The sequence below is a fragment of the Melospiza georgiana genome, chromosome 19, assembly GCF_028018845.1.
Source record: "Melospiza georgiana isolate bMelGeo1 chromosome 19, bMelGeo1.pri, whole genome shotgun sequence".
NCBI classification, from domain to species: Eukaryota; Metazoa; Chordata; class Aves; order Passeriformes; family Passerellidae; genus Melospiza; species Melospiza georgiana.
In genome coordinates, this window is record NC_080448.1 from 11,731,535 (window position 1) to 11,741,456 (window position 9,922).

Below are 9,922 nucleotides of genomic sequence, written 5' to 3' on the forward strand. Positions count from 1 at the left end.
GAGAGCTGTTTACCTGTGGCCTCACACTTTTTTGTGGTCTTATCACTTCCAGCTATCAAATGACCACAGCTCCCTTCTAAACATGAAGCAGGCAAATGTTCCAGTAACCCAACAAAGTAGTCCCTGTTTTCAGGTTTCCTCAAAACAGTTTCTTGGTTGACACTTTTTTCTTTTTTTTTCCCTGTGTCTATCTGATTCTAATTATTTTTTAATGAACTCCCTCAAGTCCATGTTCCTTGTGGACCTCTGAACTTCCTGGAGCACCCAGCCTTTGCTCAGGAGATGTTTATGGTTGGCTCTGAGTTAACCCTTTGGAGTTTGTGTTCTCAGGGAGCCTTTCCTGCCCTTGTACAGGTGATGCTCAGGTGCAGGCTGTGACTGGTCTTGTGACCTGTTTCAAAGTTTAATTCCTATAGAATCAGATAAAGCTATGGATCAGATTGGATCTGTAAAGCTTGACCGGAAGCATGGGATGAGCAAACAGCTCTGAAGACCGTAAACATCACTCAGCCACCCAGAGCAGCAGGGAAAGTACTGCTGATAAACAGATTTCTCAGTAACAGGCTTCTCCTTTGACATGGATCAAGCCACAGTTGCTGCAGGTATGGTCATACCCTTAAATCAGTACAGCAGGAACACCTTTTGGGGATTAAATTTCCCATTTTCTCATCCATTTGCTTGTTCTTGATGTGCTTTTACAGACTGTGCAGTTGCTTTGTGTCCATCTTGAGAAGAGGGAGACAAATTCCCCCCCAAGAGCAGAAGGCAGGATGTGGATTGTGCATGTGAGTACAAACTTCATCCTTTTCCTTCTCCTTCTGCTGCCCAGGTCTGGCTTGGGAGTGTAACCACTGACAGACCCCTTGCACAAAAATAAACTTTTGTTCTGATGGGGAACAGGGACCTTGGGCTGCATCTTGGGTGTTCTTAGGGAGCTGGCTGGAGCTGAGACTTCAATTCCATCCCAGTGTAATGGGAATTCAGGGTTATCTCCTTCACAGGTGATGGTGCAAGCCAACAGCAGTGAGATTTCTTTCTCCTGCATGACATCTCTCGGTAAACTGCCCTTGCCAGGGAGAAGCCTGGAAAGGCTTGGAGTTGAAGGGATTTTGTTTTGGAAGTTTACTTGCAGGCTTTCACAAAGAGAACTGCCCTGTGCTGCTGCCATGGGCTGACCAGTCAGACAAGTGCAATTGTTGTGTCCCTGGGACAATTGGTGCAATTGCTGCAGCTGTGACTCAGCTGTGCTCCTGTGCCAGGTCGCTTCTGGCACCCTCAGTCATCCCCAGGCTGCACAAAGGCCTCTCTCTGTCTCTCTCTCTCCGAGGTCTCTCTGGCCTGGTGCTGCTCCTGGCAGAGTTGGGATGATCTTGCTCAGGAATTCCTCTGGTGGTGCTGAGCTCCAGCTGAGCCCAGTGCCCACAGCAGGTACCACCTTGGGAAGGCACCTATGGGTGGGTTTGAAACAAAGGCAGGTTCTTGATCTCAGGCTGTCTTAGGGAAGTTTGGCTTTTACCCATGGCTGCATTCAATAATGACAAAAATCCATGAAGACAAGCCCTCCCCCTTAAGATGTCTGTGGCATTTTGCCTCCTGTGTTTTCTTCCTCCTCCTTGTCTGGGTTTTGTTGTCAGCTCTGGATGCAGGAGCCTTTCACAGGCAGGTGCTGAGCAGATGCAAAGGGAATTTCTTGCTAACCTTGCAGTGAGGTTTGCTTGGCCCACCTGAGGTACATTACAATTGTTTAATTCAGATTAGGATTTTAGTGTTAGGTGTTGCTTTACACAAGATAAGCTCTGCAGAGGGAAGCAGAGGTGATAGCTGAGAGTGTAGCTGTGCTGCCTCAGCCTGGCTGTTGTGAGGACTCTGTTAGAAGTGGTTTGGGTGAAGGGGGTGCTGCAAATGCAGCTGTTTCTCAATGCCTGTTCCCAACCACCCTCTCGCTGTGCCAGCTGCCTGCAGTTGTGTCACCTGTCCCCACTGTGACAGGCAGCTCCTCTCCTCCTCACCTGCAGAGACTGGAACAAGGAGCAGCCAGCTGATGTCCTCACCTCTCCAGTCAAGGTGCCAAAGGGCAGCAGGGTCCTGGCTGGTCAGAGCCAGGAGAAATGCAGCCTCTCCAGCACAAGCTTTCTCCTGTATTAGCAGCCAGATTAAAGCCCTTTAGGAGCTCCAGGGACAGGAGCTGGATGTTAGCACAGGCATAACCCATATTTGCATGGCCATATCTGTGTCCTTGTGAGATTATAGCCCACATGGCATGTGACTGCAGTGTGGAATGGCTCTCCTGGCTTATCATGTGTACACTTGGCTCTGCAGAGGTCTGAGAGGGCCTTGAGTTCCCCTTGCAAACCCAAGGCTTTGTTCTCCCTTTCAGTGCTGGCTGCACTCGGAGCTCAGCCAAAGCCAGGGATGTGCAAGTGGGAGGCACAGATGGACTTCTCTGGCCAGCCTTCATCTGAGGAGCTTGCTGGATTTAGAAGTTGTCCATCACCCTGGTTCACTCCTGAGAGATCAGGCATGAGAGAAGCCTGTGGCTGTGTCCTTCCCCCTCCTTGGGGAGACAACACTGATTTCTCCTGGGAAGCCTCTCTGCTGGAAGGTGGCATAAGACAGACCACATCTCTGGAAATCTATCACATTATCCTGCCTACCTACAACAGGAATGCTTTGAAAGGATGTTCTAATTGGATGGGGAAAATCAGAGTACAAACAGATTATGTCTCTCCTGTTTCTTCCCATGAAGGAAAGGAGCCCAAGTGCCAGTCAAACACACTGTACTGAAACAGTGCACCTCAGGGAAAACTCATCCCCTGACAGCTCTCCTGTGAATATTAATTTCTCTATTTGAGTGTCTTCATCTTCCAGGAGCTGTGCAAGTGCAAACATTAACCAACTCCTCTGGTGCAGCAGCTCTTGCAGGGCAGAGCAGGCATGGAGCCAAAAAGGAAGCAGTTGTGAAGATGTTGTGTGTCTGCTGCTGGTTGTTATTTGCTGCTTTGGGCAGATCTACCACGATTACCACGTGTGATGTGATGAATCTGGTGTATGTAATATATGCAGGCATTTGATATGGTATTTATGTACTGATAGGTCACAGGAAGGAGAGCTGATAACACAGATAAACGTACAGGTATTCTGCATTGTACTTAAACCAACTACCTGTACATGTGGTTAAACATCAACCCCAAACACTGCTGCCAGATGTACTGCAGTGCAATGCTAAATAGGAATTGTAATGGGGAATGTTTTCCAGCAACCTGTCCTTACCAGGAGGGTGGTGAATGCTCTGTTTGATGGAATGATTAATGATATTCAGCTACTGCTCGAACTGTAGGGATGGAGGCTTTGCTAATTCCACCTGGAAATTCCTTTCCTGGAGCTGAAGGGTGATGAAGATGTTCTCCCTGCAGCTGGGTGCCTATTGGCTCCAGTTACCAAATCTTGTGTCAGGGAAAGGGAGCTGAAAAAGAATTTGGGCCAGTTTTTGTTTCTGTGTGGCATCATTAGAGGCATCTGAACTGCCAGAGCAGTTCCTTTCTGGTACCTGCAGGGAGCTGCTCATTTAATCACTTGTTTGCAATTAATGTGGTCTAAACACAAGTGTGAATGGTGAGCAGTGTTGTGGGGAAACCAGAAACACATCTGCATCTCTTTTATCCACCTCTGGCACAATCAGGTGTGTTCCAAGTGTTCCCAGACTGGGAGACACAGGCAGCCAAACCCTCCAGAGTGCCCAAAGGGATAAGTGACCAACCTCTGGTGCTGGTGCTCCTTCTCAATAGTTGTATTTTCAGGTATTCCTGCACTGTTTTAGTTCTCTAGATGTTTGTCTCCAACTTCCCAGCCAGCTGTTTGTGAGCTGATTGTTGGTGTTTGCCAATGTCCTATCACTTTTTTAGCTGCCTGAAGTCCTCAGGAACTGAAAGAGCATTATCAGCTTCCTCCACGTTTCTTCAGCTTGCAGCCTGTGAGAAACAGGATAGTTAAAGGCTTTTGTTTTTATTGTGCTTTGTAAGTTTTTAGGGGTTTATGCAAATTAAAATAGGCATTATTAATGAGATGTTAATGAGCCCATCCCTTAGGTGCTACTTATAAAATCAAATCTGTAACAAGTTAGGTATCTCTCTGAACTGAAAATAATTTGACTTCTTTTGTTAATCTTTTGGATGATGAAATATGAACTCTCTAGGTGATACCAACCTTGGTCACTTCCTCTCCCCAACGACTCAGAGAAGGCTGGAAAATGATGAGCCTGCTACACATCTCCCAGTTGGTGCTGCCTGGGGAATGGGGCAGGGGACAGCATCTCCCCTCTCTGAGCCATGGCACCCCCCAGTTTCACAGCCCCCTTGGTGGCAGAGGCTCTCAGTTCTGTATCTCCTTTGCAGGATTTTGGTGTCTGTCCCAGCCATGTTCTTTGTTTGTTTTTGGTTTTTGTGTACTGGGGTTCCAAGGGCAGTGAAGCTCAGGCTCGTGGCAGCATTCAGCTCCTGTCCCTGTGCTGCCACTGCTGCCCTTTGCGTGCTCACCCTGCCTCTCCTCTCCCTGCTGTGCTCCCACCCCAGTGCCCTGAGCCTGACCCTCGTGCACAAAGGTGGCTCTGCTTGGAGTGCTGCTAAACTCCCACTTAGCGCTCACTTCAGTTCATGGATATTCTAGAGGAAGTCAAGTTTTGGTTTTCCTTGTATTTTGGCTTTATCCAAAGGAAAAAGCAAGGAAGTTCCCCTCCAGTCTGTCAGGAGAAGTGGCTTCATTTCTCTTTCTTAAAGCTTTGAGCAGCCTGTTATTCTTTAAATAAACCAAAAAAAGGGCAGTCTTCTTTATGGTCTCTTGTATGGTGGTGCAGGGGAGTAGCTGGAGTGAAACAGGCTCTGCTGAGATTGGCAGGAGGAAAAAAAAGCAGAGCATGGATTTTATTTCTGTGATGTTCTGATGCCCTCCTACCAGGCTGGAAATGCTGAACGTGAGCCTTTGTCTGGCATATGGGGATTTGGAGAACAGTTGCTAATTACAGCAGTTGTGCTATCTTGCTTAAATGGCTTAAATAATATATTAAGTGCCTTTATGATCTCCCACAACATGCTGGAATGCACAGAAGTGCATATTCTGCTGTTTATAGCTTATGGCAGGAGTAACTTAGAGAATATTAATCTGCCCCAAAAATGGGGTTTGAAATTTATTGCTTGTGTAACTCCCCATGGGGTCTCTAGATGCTCAGATCCCCTGTGCAGGGTGTTATCCATGAATTTCCATCTTGGAAGGTGAAGTTTAATCAAAAGGAAAGACACTGTGGATGGCTGTAGGGATGACAGGGAAGGGTCATGGCACACTGCTGGTCAAGCATTGTGGAGTTAGTCTCAAACTGGCAAAGGTAAAAAATATGGGACCTGGAGGAGACCACAGGAAGTCTCATTCTATCTTATTTAAGGGATATTCTCATTATTTTCATTAAAATCTAATTTGAAATTAGAAACATGTTACTAAGCATCATATCTAGAAGTGGGAGTGTTCCAGGGCCTAGATTAGCACTTATCCGGAAAAAGAAAGGTATTATGTCTGCTCAGGAATCTTTTTTTTACCCCTTTTCATGTTTTTATTTAGCAAAAATTCTGTTAGTCATCTGTTTCCACCCAGATTTCCGTGTCTCTTGCTTCTAAATCTCCAATTTCTATTTCTGCTGTTGTACCTAATGTTTAGAGAAAATGTGAGAAGAGCGTGCTGTGAATGTCTGGTGTGAGGAATAACTGTGGAGCAGCTGAGCAGTGCTAGCCAAGGGCTCCAAGAACCTGGGAGGGCACATGCTGAGGGGGAACACAAATCACAAAGTGACAACAATGAAAAGATTGGCACATTCTGACCCCTAATCTGGTTTAGTTTGACATAGCTCTCTGTAAAATCACAAGTTCTGTTAGAATATGCTACTAATTAGCAATATTTCACCTATCTGAAATTAACAGGCTCGGCAGAGTAGGAAAAAAGAAGTATTTTTGTCTGGTTTATCTTGCTAGTAGCTTGAAAACAGGGAGGTGAGAAACTTGTGTCAAATCTTGAAGTATAATTTTGCAATTAAAAGACTGAGGAGAAAGTGTGATCTGAAGACCTTCAGTTTCCTCACCGTGCCATAAAATTAACAGCTCTCTTCATTCTCATTCTGGTTTAATATTCCTGCAGAGAAGGAAGCAGAAAGAACTCCCTGGGCTGGCTGCAGGGGAATGGAGGAGCTGTTACTTAGGCAATAACAGGGCACAGGCTGGGAGGGGTTTGGGCTGGCATTAGCTGGGTAATGCCTGCACAATGCTCTGGATGTTAGAATGTGATTTATATCTAAAGCTAAAAACAGAGAGATGCTCTCTGGGAGATAGGAAACTGTTTGCAAGCACCTCCTGATTGGCTTCCCAGAAATTTTCAAGGTCATACATGCACCAGCTTGCAGGGATGCACAGCTGGCACCTCAGCACTAAAGCCAGAAGAATCTCAACTCAAAGGCTGTTAGTGAAATGTGTGGGTAAAAATAGAAGGATAAATTGAAACTACCTGAAAGTGGAAGAAACAGCTGGGAAGTGATAAGAGAAAGCCAAATGAGTGAAGAAACTCTTGCCCATCATTGTGGTGTCCAAGTGCTTTATAAAAACTTCAAATTGCTCCTTCCTTGAATATACCAATTTTCTTTGTTAAACTGTGACAATCTGGCAACCTTCATCTACCCTGAACTTGTCTTCTATTGCTAAGAATCTACTCAAGACTCTACTCCATACTCCAGGCCTAAATTTTATTCCAATTGCTGGGTCAAAAGCTCTTCTGAGAGTACCTGGACTTTTACCCAGAGGCTGAGTGAGTACCAAAGGCTTTTATGGATCAATTAACCATACATTTTAGAAAATAAATATACATGCAAATACTTAATAAGGTAGGCAAAATTCTGATTAACCCCTAATGCTTTACCTTGCTGCATGTGCACAACCAATCCATAAGAGTGCAAAGCAAAATGTTGTCAGAACTGCATGTTCAGCACTGATCTCTAATGTTTGGGTTTGGGAATCCTCTGGAACACAGGGACAGGCACCGAGTGTTCAGCTGAAATGACAGGAAAACAACCTGGTTGTCAGTGTCCTGCAGGGGCTCTCTGCTGGATTCAGGGGTGGGGTGGCTTGAGCAGATGGCAACTCATCAGACTGTTTTAGTTGCCTTCTTGGCTTGATCAAACAGTTTTTCATTGGCTCTGATTACAGGCATGATGCCATCTTAGATAATGCCTCTTGATAAAGGACTTTAAGGTCCTTAATTACTATTATTAGCCATTTGACACCATAAAATAGAGGTCTGTTGTTTTAATGCCTGTTTCCTCCCTGTCTGCAGGGTGTCTGGAGTCTTTAACAAAAACAGGGAGGTGGAACATTTAGAACCTGATCAGAGGTAATGTGTGCATGCCAGCAGAAAAATGTGTGTGTGCACATTTGGATGTGCCATTGTCCAGAGCTCTTTCACTCTGTGTTGGGAGAGCACTGAACTGAGACATCAGCCTTTGGCAGGGGCACCAAGGCTGGCAGGTTTCTCTGTTTGGGGATGTCCTTTGTTCAATGTTTGAATCGTGTGAAACCTTAATTAGCAAATAAGAAGCTTTGGCCTTCCCTTGCAAGTTCTGAAGCAGAATTAAGGCAAGTGCCAGGATGTGCCAAATGACACAACAGCTCTGGCTCTGTGGCTTTTGTTTTGCTCTGCTGCCCTGCTGTTTTGAGATGTGCTTCCCACTGCATCAGCTGCTGGCAAAATGTTCCCCAAGTTGGTCTGTGTTTGATGCTTTGGTGTTGCTTTCTCTGTACACAACAATCAAAGTGCTGCAGTGCTGGGGACGCTGTGAGCAGCAGCCTTTGAGCTGAGAAGAAAGCAGCCCTTTCTTTGCAGGGGAGAGGTGCCCTGTGGTGCATCCCTGCCCGCTGTGTGCTGTGCTCTGGGGCCACACAAGCTCCTCCTTCCACCAGGCAATCTGGGCCTTCCCAGAGCACAGTCAACATGAGTCACTTCTTGCAAAGCCACTCCTTTCATTTGATCTTCTGGTATTAGTTATGTGCACTTCCTCCTGTCACAACGCTGGTGTTTTTTACTGCCCTGGATGGAACTGCAGAGAAATCCTTTACCTCCATTCCAACACCACAGTGGTTTCTGTCTACAAGGGAGCACAGAATTGCTTTTACCAAATACATTTCTTCTCCCATTGTTTCCTGATGACAGATACTACTCTTAATCTACACAGAGACAACACTTTGAAATGGGAGATCTCTATTTCCCTCAATTGTTGGTACGTTGATAAATCATAGCATGTCTCATTTTCTGAATGACACGTGTCTGGATTGCAGTCTGCCTCTTTTTTGTCACAGTTTTTCAGTGCTAACAACAGTCTTGCCAAAGCTCATCTGTTCCCTTAGTGTGCACTCCAGCAGGCTGATTAATTCTGTCACACTTTCCCTGTATAAGGCATAATCAAACAGGTTGATAGAAAAGGGAAGGACGTGATGTTTTTATAAATATCCAAGGCATTACCCTTAATTCCTGACTGCCATTAGCTGTGGCACCCTGTTACTCCTGGGTTGGAGGAGCAGCAGCAGAGTCTGCCAGGAAGGAAGAGTTTGTCACTGTTCTTTGTGGGCCTCAAGTGTGATCGTGCCATCCTTCCACGCACAGGGAAGCCTTGCTTAGGAGAATATCAAGAGTGGAGGGTGCCTTATGGTGTTTTCTTCTCTGTCTCTCAAAGGCAACTGCAGGAAAAGTGGGGGACCACTTACCCACAAACCTTAAAATAGCTGTGAACGTGTGTGATGTGCCTCACTTTCCTGGGTGGTGGAGATCCTACTATTAATAACAGGAGTGAGATTATGGATTGAGCAGTGATGTGAGCAGCGCTTCTGAGCAGCTTTAAACCTGTCACGGGCTCCCTGAACACAAACAGCCAGGGCTCAGTGGCTCAGCAGAAACATTCATTAATTCTCTCCTAAAGGGGTGGCAGAATAAAACAGAGGTAGCCCACAGGTCAGATGAGGTCTGAGGGATGCTCCCACTTCCCTTGCTGCCCTTTCCAGAGCCTGGGCAGTGCCATCCAAACCCCGTTCCTGTACCTGCCACAACCTGATGTACAGGTCTGGCATTTGGCGTGTGTGGGTGTGCAGAGCAGGGCTGTCACTCCTGCCTGTGCAGCAGTGCCTGTCACCCCCACACTGAGCTGTCACCAGAGCTCAGCCCTCTGGGACAGAGGGACGCTGTTCTCTCCCTGTCCCCGCCCCGCTTGGAGCTCACCAGGAAAAAGGAGGGGATGAGGTGGCTGCTGCTGCTGCTGCTGGGAACCAGCAGGGGATGATGCCAGGACAAGGGCCTGGCTGCTGGGACAGGGGGTGGGGATGGGCAGCTGCTCCAAAAAGTCTTGAGAGTTCTGGGAAGAAGGGATCTCTAGGGCAGGTGTGAAAAGAGAAGTGCCCTCAAACTGGAAATGAGGGAAAAATCCCAATCAGCTCACTCTGAGAGTCCCCTGGCTACACCACACTGCAGCCCTGGTGAGCACTGCCCTCATTAGCATGTCCCTTCAACAAGGGGGATGACTTTAATTTCATTTTTAAATACTTTTAATAAATTACATTTTTCATTTTCCCCTGCAGTATTCCACTACAAAGCTCATACTGGCAATAGTGTGGGAGTACAGCCTACATGACAACAGTAGGAGGGACCTGGTAAGAATCTGCTCCTTTTATTTCCCCCTGAGTTCATATGAATCTGTCACCCTCTGCTACCACCCTAAGCCACTTGTTTCCTAGAAAATGTGGGATGTGATAGAAGTTTCACTTTGAATATTGTTCTGTTGTACTCTGAGGAAGCCTTTTGTATTTCCTCTCTCTCTGATAACATCAGAACCAACTGGCAGATGATGATTCGG

General features: G+C 46.5%; 1 long non-coding RNA gene across 1 annotated transcript; it reads left to right on the top strand.

The window, feature by feature from the left end:
* The first annotated feature begins 433 nt into the window (after positions 1-433).
* LOC131091582 (uncharacterized) lies at positions 434-9,722 on the top strand. The gene is made up of 3 exons (XR_009115407.1): positions 434-785; positions 7,360-7,416; positions 9,648-9,722. It is a non-coding gene; the product is annotated as an uncharacterized LOC131091582 (long non-coding RNA).
* The last annotated feature ends 200 nt before the right edge of the window (positions 9,723-9,922 follow it).